General features: G+C 35.1%; 1 long non-coding RNA gene across 1 annotated transcript; it reads right to left on the bottom strand.

Annotated features, from left to right (window-relative positions):
- Positions 1-2914: 2914 nt before the first annotated feature.
- LOC146763772 (uncharacterized) lies at positions 2915-14800 on the bottom strand. The gene is made up of 2 exons (XR_014951659.1): positions 11649-14800; positions 2915-10014 (listed from the first exon to the last, which is right to left on the bottom strand). It is a non-coding gene; the product is annotated as an uncharacterized LOC146763772 (long non-coding RNA).
- Between the last annotated feature and the right edge of the window lie 4748 nt (positions 14801-19548).

Genomic DNA, 19548 nt, shown 5'->3' with positions numbered 1-19548 from the left:
ACTCTTGCAAGAAAATGAATTACATGATTATGAAAATAGAAAAAAAATTAGTTTCAGGAGTGATGAGAAACAGAGGTTACATAAGAAAGCTATCTGAAACATATGCCCTATTCAAGATGTCGAAGAAAACTTCATCAAAACAGCAATGTGTGTAAAAACTCTGCTGATGATATACAATCTTTCCTACCCAGAGATGAAATGTACAAAGAGCTCTGAACATCATATTATCCTACATTGGATACAAGTGTCAAAATGACATCACTAAGACAATTTCAAATTACATCCAAACATAAAACAAGATGTCAAAAATTTTGGGTGCTTGGAAAAGTAATATAATCATCAAAGTTTTGATATTGACATTGCAATGGGAGTCTACAGAGCAGCATAAGATATAAGAATAGTAATCTGGCCATCAGTTTGCCAGATTCTGACTCTGGAAATTTCCCATAATTCTCAGCTACTGTAAGGTAGAGGTATTTACAGAAAACACAGTCTCAAATTAGAAATGAAAGTATTTGTGTTCTATAATAAATACTGAAGGTTGATGTAGATTTAAAGGAACTGCAGTTGTCTATTGTACTTAAAGAACAAATATGGTGAAAAAGGAGTTTTCTTATATGGTAAATAAATAATATGGTAATTTTACCTAAGTTAGCCTAGAAAAATTATTCTAAAATAATGTCAGATTGATTTTTTTTTAATTGTAGGCATGGCCTTTATTAAAATGAATCAACTTTTTAATTTGAATATCGTTAAGTAACACTGGCAGAGTTCACCACATATGGATTATATTAGTGTAGTTCCCCTGTGTAAGAAGGGCACAATGTGCTAAGGGATTTCCATATTATGTTTGTTCTTTAAATTAAATAACACATTTTTAAAAGGGTTATTCAAGAACTACATGAATGAACAACTTTCAACTATACAATAAATAGGTGTTCTAACAGATATGTAAAGACTCCATCCCTTCAACCCTGAAACCATTAAATAAAGAGAAAAATAACAACAAACACAAAAACCCCACATCTTTTTGATGTATAAGAAAATATCTGAAAGCACTAAATCTAATTGTTGTCTTCATTAGGGGATTTGTTTATTTGTTTAATCTCAGGCAATGACTGATTTTCCTCATCAGTAATCAGACTGAAGTCATGTCTTTATAAAACATGTTGTTAATCAGAGATTATACAGATAATACAGTGGAAGGCATATTAGTGTGTTCAGCAATACACGTATGACAGCTTAGTAATGGAATTTAGAAAATACAATTTCTTTAAGACTTCAGTCTACATCATCCTCTTAACTTCTTGTAAAAATGTGATGCTCAGCGAGATTTTTGATTAAATAACCTTTCTAGTCATAGCAAAACATATTGAATTCACTTGTTTGTTTCTCATTTCTAAGCAGTGATTTACTCAAAAATGTCTTTAGAGAAAGAAATTAATTCATGCACATATAATTGTTTCACATGCTGTATTTTCATACAGGTATTCCACATGCATATGAAATGCACCAAATAAAAGTCAAAGACAATATCAGAGATGCATGAAAAAATGACTTATTATAAGCTTTAATTCACCATTTAGAATCTTGAATTTCTGATCTGTAAGAACAGAAAGTGTGCTTTCATTTCATCTGAAAGTGCAAAAATACTCAGGTTTTTTGAATCCAAGATTGTATCCTTAATGTTCATTGCTTTCTTGATCACCTGTACAAGATTACCATTAAACTTTGGTCAAAGGTGTAGTCTGTTTTGGTGCTAATTTGTGCTGTAATTTTCCATCATCTGATCTCTGTCCTGCACTAGTAATCCATAGTAATTTTCAGAATAAGTTTAAGTGAATGTTTATAAATGTGAAAGAATCACACATGCTACAAAAAATAAAATATTCTTTACTCTTTTCATTTTAGTTTAATTTTTCAAATGAATACTAATTAATTATGAACTATGTAACCAAATATATTTTTCAGAAGAAAACAATACTTTACACAGATTTATGAAGTGCCTTATTTTCTCTTGTGACTCTCGACTACACCTTTGCTCTGAAGAGCTTCCCATCTTGACTGAAAAAAGGGAGTGTTGTATTTGACAGTGATGAGAAACATAGTTTCTAAAACATTAAAAGATTCCCCTGCAGTGGAACTGCATCACCAGAACAGACAATATAACTAATTTTAATAAAATGCGTAGTTGTTTTCATATAAAATGTTTTCATTCCTAGCCTTATCATATCTGATTGTTTGAGAGGCATGGACAGATGGAGATATGACATAGGAGAACAATGTCTGGATACTCTGATAACAAGGTTTATTGCAAGAGGCTGAAATAGTCTCCGTTGTCTCATGTCTTATCAGTGAAAACTGAAGGAATATGTGATTAGAGTCACAGAAATTGAGCTGCCTCAAGGCCAAGAAGAATTGTTTGTCCCCAGTGGTCACTGAATGTGCAAAGAAAGGCAACAGGTTTAAAGGCAAAAGGCTTAAATTGCTCCAGGTGTGGCTGGAGTGGATATACAGACAACTTCTTTACATATAGCATGAGTTAAGTACAGGATATTTCACAGCCTGTCATGCACAACTGTTCAGTCTCATCCCTAGAAATTTTACATGCAGCCTAGTAGCTCTCCAAAATGTTGTCTTTGTTCTTTTCTGTTTGAAGTTGAATGAAATAGGTGCTATCCTTTGTTTTGATCAGAACACCCCAGGAGACTCTGTATTTTCTGAAGTTAAGGAGAGCAAATTGCTGGAATTCACTATTATATCTTCTACATACTAAGAGATATTGAATTATATGTAAAGCTGAACATAAAGTATTGTCATGGTTTGACACTGGTATAAATGCCAGTGCTCCTATGAAAATGTAATCTCTTTTTTGAATGCTGTGAAGTGGAATTGAGAACAGAGTAAAGCAGGCTTAAGCTTAATAACAGGAAAAAAACTTTATTAAGCTACTATTACAAAAGGAAAAAAAGAAAGGAAAAAGGAAAAAAAAAAGCACACAAAGATTAAAATGAAAACTTTGCAGAACATTCTTCCTCTCACTACCTAACTTCAACAAACTATAGTGAGATATAATCTGGACTCTAATCAGGTTTCCACCGTCCAGACAATCAATACTCAACCCATCCAGGGAGACAGGAGTTTCTGCTGTGCCACAGACCCCCAAAGAAACACAGCTGGAACATCTTGTGTTTCCATGTCACACATGGCACCGCCCGGAGAAAAGTTTGCCATGGTGACCCTCTCCTTTCCATGCACGGTGTTCTCACCACTAATGCATGGATGGACAGACTGCTTTTAGGATTTTTCCTTTCAAGGATGCCCTGCCAAGAGGAAAGAAAACAACAGTTTTTTCATTGTTTGGGACCACAGTCCCCCCTATTTTCCCATTTCCCCTGGGGCTGAGGGTTTAAGAATAGAGATCTTCTTCTTTTCTCTTTCTTTTGAGGACAAGGGGCACTACCACAAACCTCCTAACTTTTTCTCTGTTCACTCTACTTCTGTCTTTTCCCAGCTGAAGCAGATCTCTTGACTCACTGGCATCTTCCCAAAACACAGTCTCTCTTAAAAGAGAAGTTTAGTTCAATTTGTGGCTAACACAGAAAAGTCCAGCTAAGCCACTTCTTGTCCCACTCCCATCTAGAATTTCTCTTTCTAACATCCCAGGGTCTAAGGTGTCCCTCTTCCTCTCTTTCAAATTGAAGAGGGGAAAGGAAAATTTACAAAGCTTTTATCTCTCAAGGAAGGGTTAAAAGTCTAAACTTTCCATATCACTCCATGCTTAGACTCTGGTAGCTCCCACACGGCTGGGGACCTTGTGCCCCCCTCCCCCGCTCTTCCACTGCTGCTGTCTCTTTCTCTCTGGAGGGGGGGAACGGAGACATTTTAGATTTCTTCCGCCCTTCCATCTGCAGGGGCCAACCCGGTTCCAGTCTTTCCACCCTTGGGCCCACCTCATTCAGGCCATGGGCCTTCCCCTCTCCCACCCAGCCATGGCCAGGCAGGGGAGAGCACAGCACTGCGTGCTGACCGGAGCCAAAGAGAGTGAGTTCTCCTGGGAATTCTGCTTTTAACCCCTCTGTGTTCTCAGAGGCGTGTCCACCTTCAATTGGTCAATATCCAAACTGACCTCTTCCTTCCAGAAAAATTCTTTTTCTGTGTCAAACCACAACAAGTATTTATTACTACTGTACCTCTAAGAAACTTGGTTTTAGCATAAAACAGCATCATGACTTGTCTATTTTTACTATAAATAACAGATTCTTTTGCCATTCTTGTTCATATTCACTGGCATTCTGTAAGGTTTTTTTTTCATTTTGTTTGGAAAGCTGGAGACAGACACAAATTCCCAGTATAACAGCTGTGCTATCTGGCGGCTGATGTAGTGGCATTATAGTTGAGCATTAACTTCATTCATATTTTATAAATCATCTGCCACTGTAAATTAGGAGTGGGATCTCATTATCAAAAATCTTACTCATTTTTTTCACAATCTTTATATATGGTTGGTTAATATTTTTAAGCAAATACAATGATGCAAATATTTAGGATCTCTGTAATTATAGTATCTTTAATCAGTGAAATTATAGCATTTGTAATAGTAAAATAGTAGAAATTAACAAATTAACATTTTGAGAACCAAAAATATTTGATAGAATAAATCTAGAATTGGAAAATTATATGTTAAAATATTAAATAAATACTTAAAAAACACCTAGTAGTGAAATATTCACAGCCTTCTCTCCCTCTCCCATATAATAAAATCCAAGAGCATTAGTCACCTTTTGTATGGCTACTGCTTCCAATATCTGATCAAAAGTTGAGAAAAGGAAATATATTTTATTTTCTGATTTAAAGTGACCGATGATGGACCAGAAGTGTCCACAAACAGATTTACCAGTTAAAATCAAAGCAAAGTGCTTATCACATTCTGTGAAACAGGAGTCCTTTGTGTCACTGATCACACCACTGTGCTCCTTCTCAGTGTCATGCTGAAAGTCCTGTTAGAGAAGATCCAATCAATTTAAAGAAATGGATAAAGTAATGAAACTAGGACAACAGCATGTTTATAAATAGCACATATGTGTAGTTTTTATACATGGAGGGATCTGTGTGACACTCATTTGTCCATGATAGTGCTTGCTTCTCCTGTCTTGCTTAGTTTCTATCACTTCCCACTTGGATTCTAATTTTCCAGCTTTGAATGCCAAGGTCTACCCACATGTTTAATGAAATCTGCTAAAAATTTCCAAATCTCCTCAAGTAAGCAGCCCTGCCACAGATTCAGATCTCTCTCCCTCTACTTTACTAGAGGCAAAATATGATTTGTACTTTGACAGAGCAAACATTTGCTTTATCAGAAAACATATTAGTGTGAGTATGTCTCAGCATAATGTGCAACAGCATCTGAGATTATGACTAATTTGTTCTGCTATTAAGTGAAAGATAAATTTATTTCAGTAAATAGATATGGAACATCACATTTCTTAGGAACTACTTGTCTCATCCTAAGTCTGTGACAGTTTGGGAGCTTTCAGTGCATAAAATTATATTCAGGGGAAAGACTGGGCTTCACATAGAGAAGATTTTACATTGTGATAAACAGGAATTCTGCAAGAACATTTCAAGAGTTCAGTACCATAAACTCACATAAGTTTTACAGTCTTTATTTTTGCCTTATCTCTTCTTACTGGTATACAGAGGTAATGGAATTGGAAGATGAGAGACAGTGCTTGTTTGCACAAATGGAAACATAGAATCAGTGGATGAACAAGAAGCTTTTGGCAAAAACAGAAGAAGAAAGTTTATGAAGTATGGAAAAAGGAAGAGGTGTTTGGAAGGAGCAAAGGAATGTTGCCAAAGTATGCAGAGATGTGACACAGATGGCTAAGGTCCTTTCAGAAGTAAATCTCACAAAGGATATCAAGAATAACAAGAAAAGGCTTCTTCAAATGCACTGGCAGCAAGACTAGGGAAAATATGGGTTCACTGCTTCACTGGGTAGGTTTCCTGATGTTGAAGAAAAAGTGGAGTTACTGAATGCTTTCTTTGTATCAGTCTTTACTGAGAGGGCAGAGCCAGACACTTTTCACTGGTGCATAGTAAATGGACAAATGGTAAAGGCCACAAACTAAAACACAGAAACTCCATCTGAATAGGAGGAAGAGATTCTTTCTTTTGAGAGTGAACTCAAACAACCCTGGTACAGGCTGCTTAGAGATGTGGAGTGCCCTTGTCTCAAGATATTAAAAACCTACCTGAACAAGATCCTGCACAACTTGCTCCAGATGAACCTGTTCTAGCCAGGTAGTGGGGACTGGATGATATCCAGAGGATACTTCCAACCCCAGCCATTACCTTTCTGTGGTTCTGTGATTCTTTAGTCTTTCAGATGCACTTGGACACATATGTCAATAGCAGTGTACATTACATTTCCCAGTCTAATATTCAACGGGCATATTAAATAGTAAGCCACTAAATGAAAGTCCCAGTAGAAAGTCTGCATTACAAACATCTGGTCTGGAATAACAGGACCCAACAGAATAGCCTGAAGTTGTGTCAGAGAAAGTTTAGATTTGATATCAGGAAAAAGGTGGTTCGTCCAGAGGATGGTTGGGCACTGGAACTGACTCTCCAGGGACATGGTCACAGCACCAAGCCTGACAGGGCTCAAGAGGTCAAAGGTCAATGTTTTCAGGATCATGCAGGAACTCTTGGTGATGTCCTGTGCAGAACTAGGAGCTGGACTTGATGACCCTTGTGGGGCCCTTCCAACTCAGGATATTCCGTGATTCTCTGAGACTGTAGAGCCTGCAGAGTGGTAATTATATACTGGTTTCAATACAAACATTTATTTAGGCTGCTGCACAAGACAGCTAGTGTGTTTCTGCTGCATTAAGCTGTAGGTTTCACTGCAGCTTACCTTCCCAAGAGAGTCCATGATCACATAAGAAGACTTAGGTCCATACACCTTGCACAACGTAAATGAGTAAGTGGAGTTCCAGTGGATAGGATTCAAGGTTAAAGATCCCACATAATGTTTTTAAAATGCTACATTCATCTGCCAGGCAGATGATTACCATGTTTCCACTTGGGATCTACAGATAGTGTTACTGGGTCTTGAAGCCCATCAAGACACTTTCATCATAACTGCTGTTCCTACCAGAGACAGGGTGCTACACCTCCAGGAATTCCAGACAGCATAGGAAGTTCTTTTCATTTCAGAAACACAGAAATGAGAGTCAGAAAAGAATCCATTATATATACCTGGTTAAGGGGAAGGTGATTTAAAGAATTCGAGTCCCACTACAATGCTAATAATCCTGCTTCCCCCTCACTTTCCTCTGCAGTTCTTATTGGAAAGAACAAGATCAACCAGCACTTGAAAATTTTGTTTCCTCCTACTCCTGAACTGCTTAGTACAGCCTTTCTCCAGTTAATGAAAAGTAGGTCTTTTATCAGAAAATTGAAAATATTAGAAATAGTACTCAATTTTGCATTTCATCAAGTTACAGAAATATTTTCCTGTTATGCACTGTAGGAAGGAAAAGCATGTTTTTGGCATTGTATTCAATCAAATGGTTAGCTAGGGTCAGTTTTTGACATTATAAACCCTATTTTTTCACAATGAAAAAATGTCTAATGCACTGAAAACTGGCCAAAGAGCTTTATAGTTAAAAGGTATATTCCTTACTTCATGCCTTACCTGAAACCCACAGTTAACATTTAGTTAATCTGCAATCTGCCTGAGTATCCAATCAACCTTTCCAAGAAAGCATGTTTTCTGTGTTCTTTGATAAGATAGACAAAGTTACTAGTCTTTAAATGCTTTTTTTCCTAGCAGAATTTGGTGGGGGCTTTAAAACTGTGATATACCAAAAGACTTGCTCATATTGAAGTTTTCTGTGATCTCCCAGTCTTACTAAAATTCATATTTTATCTACAGTTTCTCTTCCGTAACTGCTAATATGCTAAGGAAAAAGATTGTTTTAGGAAGACCAAGGAGTGACATTTGGAAACCATTTGTTGTATGTTTACATTATTGTAATTTGAACACATATATAAGCATTTACTTATAAAGGAAGACTGATAAATACATATATAAATGGCCCATTAGAGAATCTGCATACACACAAATTTAATTAAAAGCCAGTACAATTTCATATACATGAAAATGCTCAAAAGTTTCAACAGCACAGTAGTATTTTCTAAGCCAAGCTTTTACAAAACAGGACATGCCATGAAACTGTCATGCATGTATTCATGACAGAAGGAGCTACAATAGGAGTATTTTCAAGGAAGAAAATTATCTCTGTAGGACATTAGTTTAGACTGCTGTTTTAAACTTCTCCCAGCTACCTTGAACACACAGTTAACCATGGCTTTTCAGTGGTTTTTCAGTGGTTTTTCAGTGTTGCTAGGGTAACAACCCTGCTAGAATTAAGGTACAGCGTGATGTTGTCACAATCTCAGGTACAGAGTTAATGCTGAATATTTCACCTACAGGAGATACTGACAGAACAGCAGATACAGTAAAACCAGACCCAAGAACATAAAATAAATAATTACTTCCTCTGTGGCAGAATAGCACAGAACTGCTTCAGACAGAAATCAGAGGAGTATTGGGCTTATGAGAATAAACCAGAAATTCCAAGCTAATCTAAAGCACTTTACATGGTGTGTGGAGCTGCATTCCAGCCCCTGCCTGTAGGTTTCCTTCTCATCAAACCAAAGATATGAGGGCAGTGGGTTTGGAAACAGACTGAGACCCAAGTCCTCACCTCAGTCTCAGTACAGAAATCTAATTCAGACAAAACCCACTCCTGAAGAATAATTTGGGAACTACTGCTGGGCACTTCACATTTCACTCTGACTGCAGGGTATTTAACACATTATCATCAGCAGCTTCCAAAGGAGTATCTGTAAAGATCTAAGAAAAGGAGAAAAGGTGAAACTAGGATTCATAAGCATTGATAAAAATGGAAGAAAAATATAAGGGGATAATTAATCTGCAGAGAAGAAATCAGTAAAAATGTGGAACTATTATTTATTTTGAGGGGAGTAACACAAATTCTTCCAGCTTTCATAACAAAGGAAATATTCCAGACAAACCACCATAGCCATGTATATTTTGAGAAGAAAATTAACAGAGGCCATGATGTTCTATTTCTTATTTTCTTTCTTGTAACTTTCTAAAATCTAAATGATTGGATATTTTAAACTACCATGGAGAGATTTCCTTTCAGATGTTTTCAGAAAATTTAAGCTATATATGTATTTCACAAGATTGATAGTAACTTATGTTCTTTAAGATTTTCACCATGATTTGAAAACATAGCAGTTTTCAGATCCAATACCAACAATAGTGTTATTACAGCAACTTGTATGAAACAACCCACATATGCAAGACATAGTATAAAGAAGAGAATTTCAAATAATCACACTTCTCACTGTAAAAAATACCATATGAGGGGGGAAACAGAAGGAAGATATGAAGAATGTGTATAAATAATTTAACTGTCAAAGTGTAGGACTTTGGATGAGGAACAATGCATCAGTATCACTCTTCACCCCTCAAATTTACTACTTTTTGTGGTAAAATTGTCTTATAGCACTCTCTAAATATGAAAAAAGCAGTGTTTAATTCATGTATTCACGCAATAAAGGGCATGATTAATATGGAAAAATGGCTTACTGTATATATTAAATTTGAAACGGAGACACATTTGATTAAATAAATTTGGAACCTGGAACCACATCTTGTCTCCTAAAAATTCCTCTCCTATGCTTTTATATTCAACTCAGACATATCTAAAGGTTAATGACTTGCCTAAGACCCAAACAGCAGTTCTAGAGGAAAACTCATGAGGCTGCCATTTCTATTTCACAGCTATAGTCAGCAGTTCAGAGACTGATCATAGCCCATGAACTTGAACTGTTTTTCCAGTAAACTCACCATAAATCTTGGTTCACTTTTGAAAGTAAATGATTTTCCACAGAGTTCACTGATGAAACCTAGGCAATAATAACAGAGAAATAACAATATAATTTTATTTAAAAAAAAGTATCGTGGCTGTTTCTTTGTTTTAGGATTTTTTAAAAATATTAGAAGAGCTACAAAAACACATGAAAAAACACATTAAAAAAAAAAAAAAAACCACAACCCCACCACTATCAAAAACTCTTTCTTTTATTTCCTTCCCCCTTTCTTTTTTACAGCAGAATATCTGAAATGTGTGTAGTATTTTGGCCATTGTTGATGGACAAGGTCTGATGTACTAGAGAAGTGGCTTATTGCCAGGGTTTACAGAACCTGAAGTGTATGCCAAGGCTAGTCTATAAATAATTTTAAACAGTAACCTGTTTTTCCCCACCTTCATTTCTGTGAAATGTTGCCTGAAGTTGAATCATAAATCTGAAAAGAGCAAGCTCTGTTGGTATTTGAAAGCCTTCTGATACATTTTTGAGCCTAGAGACAATATATTTTCTGAACTAGAAAGATATTGCCTATTTTGAACTGAAAAGCTGTATGATATAAGGAAGCTATATCATTCAAGTGACATGAAATAAATCTCATTAGAACAGACTCCACAGTAATTTAACTAAGACAGTATCTTTTAGCATAGTTAGATTATTTAAATGGAAACCAAAGGAAAATATGTGCTAGTTTATCTGCAAAGTAAGAACAATTGCAAAGGATAAAATATCTAAAATAAAGAAACTTTAAAATCCCAGTGATGGTCTTGTGAAACATTCGCATTATCTTTTATATCTAAAACATTTGATTCTGAGCCTTTTTTTTCCCACCTATGTTCAATTTTCCAATAGAAATAAAACTGAATATGGTCAATCAATTGATGAGCACAAGCTGTAATTCTTTATTACTTGGTTTTCAACAAAACAGATCTAAATTCTGGCAGCATGATCCCAGAACAAAAAAAACTAAAAATTAAACTGCCATTAACACAAGACACTACATGCTGTCTATTTTAAAGAAACCTCAATTCTAGAGCAAGTCTCAGAAACCATGTACAAGAACATAGACATGTAAAATGTAGGCATAAATTGTAGAGATTCCAAGTAAATGGAAAATAGAAAGGCTTAATGAGAGGCATGGATCATTTTCCTTATTTCCAGTTATCTGGTTTAAACTCAGATATGTAAGTGTGCAAGGAGTAGAAATGGTCCAAATCATGATCTTTAGCTGTACTAGAAAATAAGCTCAGTAAAGAACTTTAACAGATGAAGAGAGTACTGTCTTTTCTGGGTGAGTTGGTGCCTGTATTTGTTTTTAGATTTACAAGACACCTTATAATGTTGCAGAGATGAACACCAATCTCACATCTAAAAAATAGCAGTAGAAATGCATTTTAACAAAGTAGAATGATAATTTGGGGATAGCAGAGCTAGTGCCAAAGCTGAGTTTTAAGGCTGGTGATTATTATACTTTTATGATAGAGGCAGATGTTCATCCCTACATAGGGAAAGTATCATGCCAAGGATAAAGGGCTACATTCAAAGACAGAAAGCAAACAAGAGATAGAAAAAATTTTTCCCCTCAAGTCATCCAGAGACATTCAAGAATGCAACTTCAACAGTCCCCTGACTGTTAATAACACACAATGATACATATCAAGGTTCCAGCCCACCTTTTCCTAAGTCAATGCATCCTGAATTTTGAGGTTTTCTTTTTCATCTAGAATTCAGATCCAGTGTTTTCTTGGGAAGTGAGTGTTTTCTCTCCTTGAGAATTTACTGTGCAACACATGGGTAGGATGAGGGAAGTAAAAGGAGGATTTTAGAAAGTTTACATAACGTTTGAGCAGTGTAGACGTGATGAATTTCCTCTATCTTTTTTTCTGCAAGTAGAATATTTCTGTGCCTATTGATTCACATACATACAAATTTAGGCCAGTGTTAGTGAAGAATCATTGCAGATTATAACTTTTTCTATCTCTGTAGATCACATAGGCAAATACTCTTTAATATCCACAATACATGTAATGAAAATTAATCACTTATAAACAAGGAACAAAGTCTGTGATTTTTAAAATATAATGGGAATGCTTTTATTGTTGAACATCGACACATTTCATTCATGATAGTTCATGTGTTCAATCATGTTCTACCTAATCACTTATTTTTAAAGAACTCCAGTAGTTTGAATTTTTCCCACTACTATAGTGTAACTTGCAATTTTTGTTTAGCAATTTCCTATTGACAATCTGTGTGTGGTTCCAGCAGACACCTGGTCAATGCAGAGCTAAAGCAAGTAACCATAACCAAAGAATTGTTTCCTCAAACTTCTGTCCTCCACGTTAAAACATGCTGAGACTGATAAACAGCAATTGAAATCTTCTGTATAATATCATAATGTCTTAGCAACAGAGATGAGATCATGTTTTGCAAATAAAATTGACAGCTAGATGACACTTACTATCAGTGGCCATTTCTACAAAATGGTTTGAAAAACATGATATGGCAACATGATAAGCATGATATGGCATCACGATATGGCAATATGATAAACACAGATTAAAGCCACTGGATCCATGTGTTGGCACTAAAAAATTCAGTTGAACTTTCAACACTTACGGAAGTTATGAAACACTTTCAGCAGTTATGGAAGAAGAAAATCCCTTTTCCTTCAGTAGGAATAACACACAGTTTGTCTTTTTCCTTCTCTCTCTCTTTTTTTTTTTTTTTTTTTTTTTTTTTTTTTTTTTTTCCCTAAATGCTCATTTTGTGGTTTTGGCTTCTCGTGAGTTTGTTTTAACAATCTCATCAGAAGACACCAGTCATTTAATTTGTTTATAATGTGTTGAAGCAAAGTAACTGACTCATTGACTAGGGCCATATAATACAATAAGTTGAAAATCAGGAAGGTGTATATCTGAATTATTCTTATTTATTTAGATGTCATCCATTTGTCAGGTTTCTGATTAAATAGTTTTAAAAATGTTCCTACTACACAGAGAAATGCAAGTTAATCCCTTTCAATCTGTCATATTATTACTTGCTCTATTTGTAACTACACAGTTGAGTTTCAACTCTGATACAATTTCCCTTTCAGATGTAGCATGCTGCTGGATAAAATTAATTGGCTACTTGTTGTTTAGTTTATTAGTATTAAAAATTAGCTTCAAATAAACCCTTCCTTCAAATGCATTTTCCTGGATTGATTTTTTTTTAATAGTTCTATATTTATAACAATAATGATAATAATCATTGTAAGGAGTTAGAGAGAAGCAGAGTTATCCCAATATCATAGGACAAATCTAGTACAGAGGAATTAAGTCAAAAAGAACCCTGAACTCATTGTAGCTGTGAATTTGTCCAGGAGCCCTGAAAGTACTTTTAAAAAGGAATGTTTGTGTAATTTAACACACTATCTTAGTCCTGTGCCTCTTTCTTATTTAATGGGCAAATATGTAAATGCTATCATCGCTCTATCAAAAATTCGGGAACAGTTCAATTAAGTTAGAAACTATGAGTTCCCTGTATCACCATACAAATAAAATGTGAAGTGGGTATTAAATTGGGGATTAAAAAAATCCCCATCAATATACATATTCCTCTGTCAGAACACATTTAAGACTCATAATAAGCTCTAAGTTCTTCCTCCCATTTCATGCAAAACATTCAAATCTACTGTTGCCATGAAGCTTGGGTATACTGTGCTTAGTTTACCTGTTCCCATCATGATGCATATGTGGCACCTGTTAAGCATCATTTGGGTTTGTCATTTATGACAATATGCTCACTGTACACCAACACATGTTAGATTGCTTTCTCTGCATTTTATTTTTATTTTCATTACTGTAAGTAATGTACTACTTAAGGTAATTTCATTCTGCTGTTACAAATTCATTTTTCATGTTTCTTACTCACACAGATTTTCAAAATTGTGTTTTATTTTTAACATTACATCTCCTTTCAGATTTGATATTATTTTGTCTAAATGTGGTATTAATCTGTTTAAACGTATTGTTATGTTATCTAAAAAAGGTTGTCAGTAACAGGCATAAGCAGAAATAATGTGCTTGATGTAGGGGGTCAGAGAGGGTGATTTCAAAATCAGATATTGGGCATTAAATTACTGAAAAAGACAAATGAGGGGAAAGAAAATAATAAGTAATTACCTTTAAAATGTTCCCTTTTTACAGTGATACATGGTATTAAGTTGGATATTCAGTGATCCTTGTTACTGAAATTTGAGCTCCAAGTATATTTTGTTTTGTGGATAGGCCAACAAGATTGCTAAGTTATTAAGACAGGCACAAGGTTATGAAGCAATTATATGGAAAAAGCTGTGTTTTCCTACTTCTGAAAATTAAACTGATTAGTTCAATCGTCCATTTCTGTTGATGAAATATCCTTAACCTTTTGCTACAATAATTGTGCACTTACGCACCCACTCACATGAGTAAGCAGTTCAGAAATAGCAAATGAAAAAAAAGGTAAAAGAGGATAAGAAGAAACAAAGAGCTTTTATTCCTCCTGTTATCTAGTAATAATGTTATCTAGATAACATTTTATTCCTTTTGCCACATCAGATGGAATTTGGGTTGACAGCTTCTCTTGTGATGTGTTCTCTCTTTCAAATCAATTCATAATTGTACCAGGATGGAAAGAAGGATAAACATAAATGAAAAAGAGTCCCAACAGTAATGCTCAGAAAACCTGCTTTACACAGTTTAATGACTGTGCTTTACAGTCCTAACAGATGTTTTTCTAGTCCCTTGTGCAGCTTTCCACTGGTATTACTAATGTGTTTGTATTATCAGTATTGTTATCAATACACTATCTGAAAGATGCATTGACTTCACAGTATGTTTAGCAAAAGGTTGAGCTCAGAAAGCTGCTGTGGGTATTTTCTGTGCACCTCCCTAGACTAATCTTACAGTTATACAGCTTTGTTGATTCTACTGACTATTGTCATTACTCTTCCTTCGTGTTTCTGGCTACTATCATCACATCTCCATGCTTTCATTTTTGCATAGTCAGTTAAGAAAGAATATAAATATAAAGGTACAGAGGCAGGTAAATAGAGTGATTGGTGATGTGGTGATGAGAAGAATTAAGAGAAATTCAATGGGAAAGTGATATGTTGAAATTCATCCCTCCCCTGACCCTTTATACTACTTAGATTTCACAAAAAACAGTAGCTTCCACATTATTTTTCCCTGCTATATTATGAAAACAAAAGCCAAAAATCAAGAAAGCAGAGAGAAAGTATCGCACTGCTGCAAGTTGTTAGTGAGTTATAGCATACAGTAAGTATCTACAAACAAAAAAAGCAGTGTTTTTGGGTTGTCTCATTTAACAGTGCTTTGTACAAATCTTTGAGTCATTGCAGTTTAGAGAAAGACAAACCACTTAGAAAATTTGTAACAGTTAAAATAAAAAAAGACCGCTTTCCATTGTCATCATCTGAATGCAGTATTTATATTTCAGTCAGATCCACCAAACCAAACTATTTACCCAAGCAAGTGACATGATCTTTAAGGAAAACACTTTTAATTTCTAAATCTAGACTGTAAATTGAAAACATAAAGAAAAATAAATGCTAGAACCTTCAAAGATAAAGCTGTAATTAGAAGCAATATGGAAGGCTGAGTGAATTGCTACACACATTGTATAAGAATACCTAATCTATTATCTAAATATTTGAGTGTTAATCCAGCCTGACTGAAAGTGTTAATACAACTGCTCCAAATGATGATCTTTCAAATTTTCTTACATAAGTCAAACTGAAATATACAATATACAATAAGTCAAACTGAAATATGAATTTGGTGTATATGAAGAGTGGTCGTTAGTAGTGATAATGAGTACATAATATTTCCTGCAAAATTAAACACATATGGAAAGCTATCACATGATAAATATATCTAACATACATAGCATTCTACAGACATGTTAATACAAACATCTGCTATTAGGATGAATACATTTTGCAACTGAGACAATCTAGGCTTTCACAGTGACCAAAGGAGAGAGATACAATTCTCTTCTGTATCCTAATCTCCATCTGCCTCATTTCTTTTGCTCCCTTATATGGCTTTGACTTTCTTTAAATCTTTTCTCAGAATACTAAATTCAGTTCCTAACACACTTTTAGAAAAACCCTGGTCACCTTTTATTTTTCAGTTTGATTTTCTTCAGGTTCAACAGCTGAACTCATGAAAGCAAGATCTGCCAGCTGCCAGAGACAGTCTGAAAAGTCAATGGAGTACAAAGCCAGGATATCTCTCCACAAAGCTAGTCTGGGTTCTTTTAATTTAGCAATCGGAAAACACCAGACTGGCTAAAGTCATTGTTATGTAAACTTACAGTCAGAAGAACAAAACACAATAGGATCCAAATGGAATTAGTCTAATATCACTTAAATACTGCCATCCATATTGTGCCGAAGGGGAAGTCAATGCATGGTAAATAAATGCTTTATACAATGACACCTTAATAATTTTTTGCAATGAGACTGTGAGATTTTTGACCTTTTGATTTACTTAAAAGCTTATCTTTGATTATGGTCAACAAGTTGCCAGTTGGGGGATGAATGCATGCCTCCATAAAATTTGATGATCTTTATGGAAATAAACACTACTTGAAAAAAGGTTCCATTCTGCATGTGCAAGTGAACAGTCATGGTTACTAAATCATACTGACTTCTTGCCTTCAACAACAAGGTTTAACCAATGTGGACACACAAAGTATTTCCATCAGTGTCTACAAAGTTCATTATGTCAATTTTTACTCTCCACACAAAGAGGAGATTAGCATGATTTTTCTTAAGGGACTAAATAGCATCTTAACATCATACATCAATCCCTGTACTTTGTCCAAGCCTGAGCCACTCTGAATTTATGAACTGCTATTCAGATGTACAAACAATGCCAGGGTTATCATAATTTATTGCACAGCTCTAGTTCAGAATTTAGTAGTATCATCAAATAAATAAAATTGCAAATGCATAAGGCAAATGAGAAAATTCCAAAACATGCACCACCCTGGAAAAGCTGGTATCTCAAGCAGTTTTTGTGTCATTACCTAAGCCATTCTGGCTTTCAGCCATTTCTTCAGCTATTTTTCATACTGTCTACTCTTCACCTCTTTGGTGACTTTAACTCCTGGCCACCATATTGACTTTAATCAATCACAATAATCTCTCTTCTGGGCTTGGGTGTGTTGTTTTTTTGGACTTTGTTTTGCAGGTTTTTTTGCATACATATACTAAAATGCCTTTTGAAGAGTCTTTTCTCAAGTAGAAATCTTATTAGTGACTTAGGTGGACTTAGATTATAATAGCTTCAGAGGGACATATGAGAGACATAACCACTCTCATAACTGTAGTAAGAATATGTCACAGGAACTTACCAAGGTAAAAAAAAAAAATCATAAATCTTTTTGGGGACATTTAAAGATGCTGTGCACAAAGAATAAAAATTATAAGAATAACTGAGCTCAGATTTCAGCTGTCTCTCAAGAACAGCTTTTGAGTTTGCATGGTTTTCCTAAAGCAGTCTTCATACTTAAATATGGGTTTTTTAGTACTTGTCAAGGTAATTCTTCATGTTACTAATTTTAGTAAGTAATCCTATAGCACTGAGCAATCCTCAGGATAGGCACCATTCATGATCATACAGTTATAAATACAGCAGAATAGGGATCAAGAATGAAAACACATAGCAAATGGCCTGTAGTTATTCTGAAAGTCAGTATCAAGAATGTGAATTTGATTTGGAAGTCCTTGTTCCAAATTCAATTCATATCTTACTCTGTGGATTGCATTGATGGCTATGTGTAACTCCTACCCCAGGAAGATCTCCTTTCCCCCTTTCTGCACAGATGGCTCAGCAGGACATGTCTCATAGGAGACAGCCAAAGGGTATGGTAGCCTCTAGGGGAATGATTTATAATGGCTTAGAACATTTTCACACTGGATACAGGCCCAAGCATGTTTCAAATAATCACTTGAAATAATAATTTTGCCTCATCTTACTGAAATATTCCACAAAGAACAAGCCTCTGTCAAATTGCCTCCACCACAGACACTAGGAGAGCTAGGATGATACCTAAAAGCCAACTAAATATTGATGGGGTGCTTGCAACTATGAATACAATTCAGTCTGTGCAGCTGTGCAGCATCATTCTCTGCCTTAAATGGCAATTCCTTCAAGCAAATGTATATCCATGCTCCTGTGCACTTATCTGTTATTTTCTCCTTGGGACAAAGCCAGGATTGAAAGTATTGCTGTAAGAAGAAATAAACCAAAAAAATGAAGCAGAACTTTTGCAAGAAGCAGTCTCCCCACTCCCACTACCAGCAGAAACAAATTTTGCCAAAGCAGTGCTCTTTCATCCCACACGGAGATGAAGTGCAAGGCATCTTTTCATATTTTTTCCACAGGGAAAAAAAAATCCTCATTTATTGTTGCGAGAAAATAAAAAAATCCTCATGCATTAGGGGTTTTAAATCATAGTATTATATTTAGAAATTAAATAGAGTTGATCCATTTGAAGTTCACTCTATCTCACAGTTAATGAGAATGCTCTTCTAGATTTCTATTATACTCCTTCAGCATTTGCTTATTGTTCTGATATCAAGTAAAGGGCCTTACAGATCTTTAAAAAGCACAATTTATCAATAACTCTACAGAAGAGAGCCAACAAAATTCTGTCCAACACAGCAAATATAGATCCTTTCCTTACAGTACTAAGGGAGGTAGACTAAAAAAATATAATCTCTCTTACAGACCCAGGAAACTGAAAAAGACAGGAGGAGCAAGGAAAGGGAGAAAGAATGGAAAAAAGGCAATTAAGCTAATGCACATTGGGTATCACAAGGTTATAGATAATTCAAGAGCTGAGCAATTTATCGTCTGGAAAGGGAGAAGAGCTCTTGCATAAAATGTCCCCCAGCTCAGATTTATTATGCTTTTACTTGCATTATATGTGATACAATTAGCAATGTATATGTGATTACAATTAGCAGGACGTGACAATAAGGCATTCTCTCAAGGACATGGTCATTTCATACCATCTGTTATTAATTGCATTCTCCTTTCCATAGTTAGATAAAGGGAAAACAGTTATCTGAGAAGCATCTGCAAATTCTGACTGTATGATGCCTGAAATTTAAATATATCTAACCAGAGTATGTGGATGGATGAAAAGTACCAGAGAAAAACTGCTTCTTAAAAAGTCAAGAAAAAAAAAATGAATATAAGGTCCTAGTTTAATGCATATCAATGTATTAGGCTTTCTTTCAATTTTCAACAATGACAGTTTCTTTGTAAAAAATGAAAAATATATAATATGCTGAAATTAAAAAGGAACAATTAAACTTCATCACTTAAGATATAGATGTACTGTGTAGGGTTTGCTGAAGGCATGGTTGGGTTTTTTAATTTTTATTTGCATGTTGCCTAAGTTGCTCATAAAATCAAAGATAATGAATGTTGTCTGCTTTTTTTTTTTTTTTTCTGGAGATGTAGAGAAGTGCTGAACACAAGAAAATCAGGGAAACCAGAAGGTCCAGGGTGA

This window comes from Lonchura striata, chromosome Z, assembly GCF_050655825.1.
Source record: "Lonchura striata isolate lonStrDom1 chromosome Z, ASM5065582v1, whole genome shotgun sequence".
Lineage (NCBI taxonomy): Eukaryota > Metazoa > Chordata > Aves > Passeriformes > Estrildidae > Lonchura > Lonchura striata.
The sequence above is the reverse complement of the archived record's forward strand: the minus strand, read 5'-3'. Positions and strand labels throughout refer to the sequence as shown.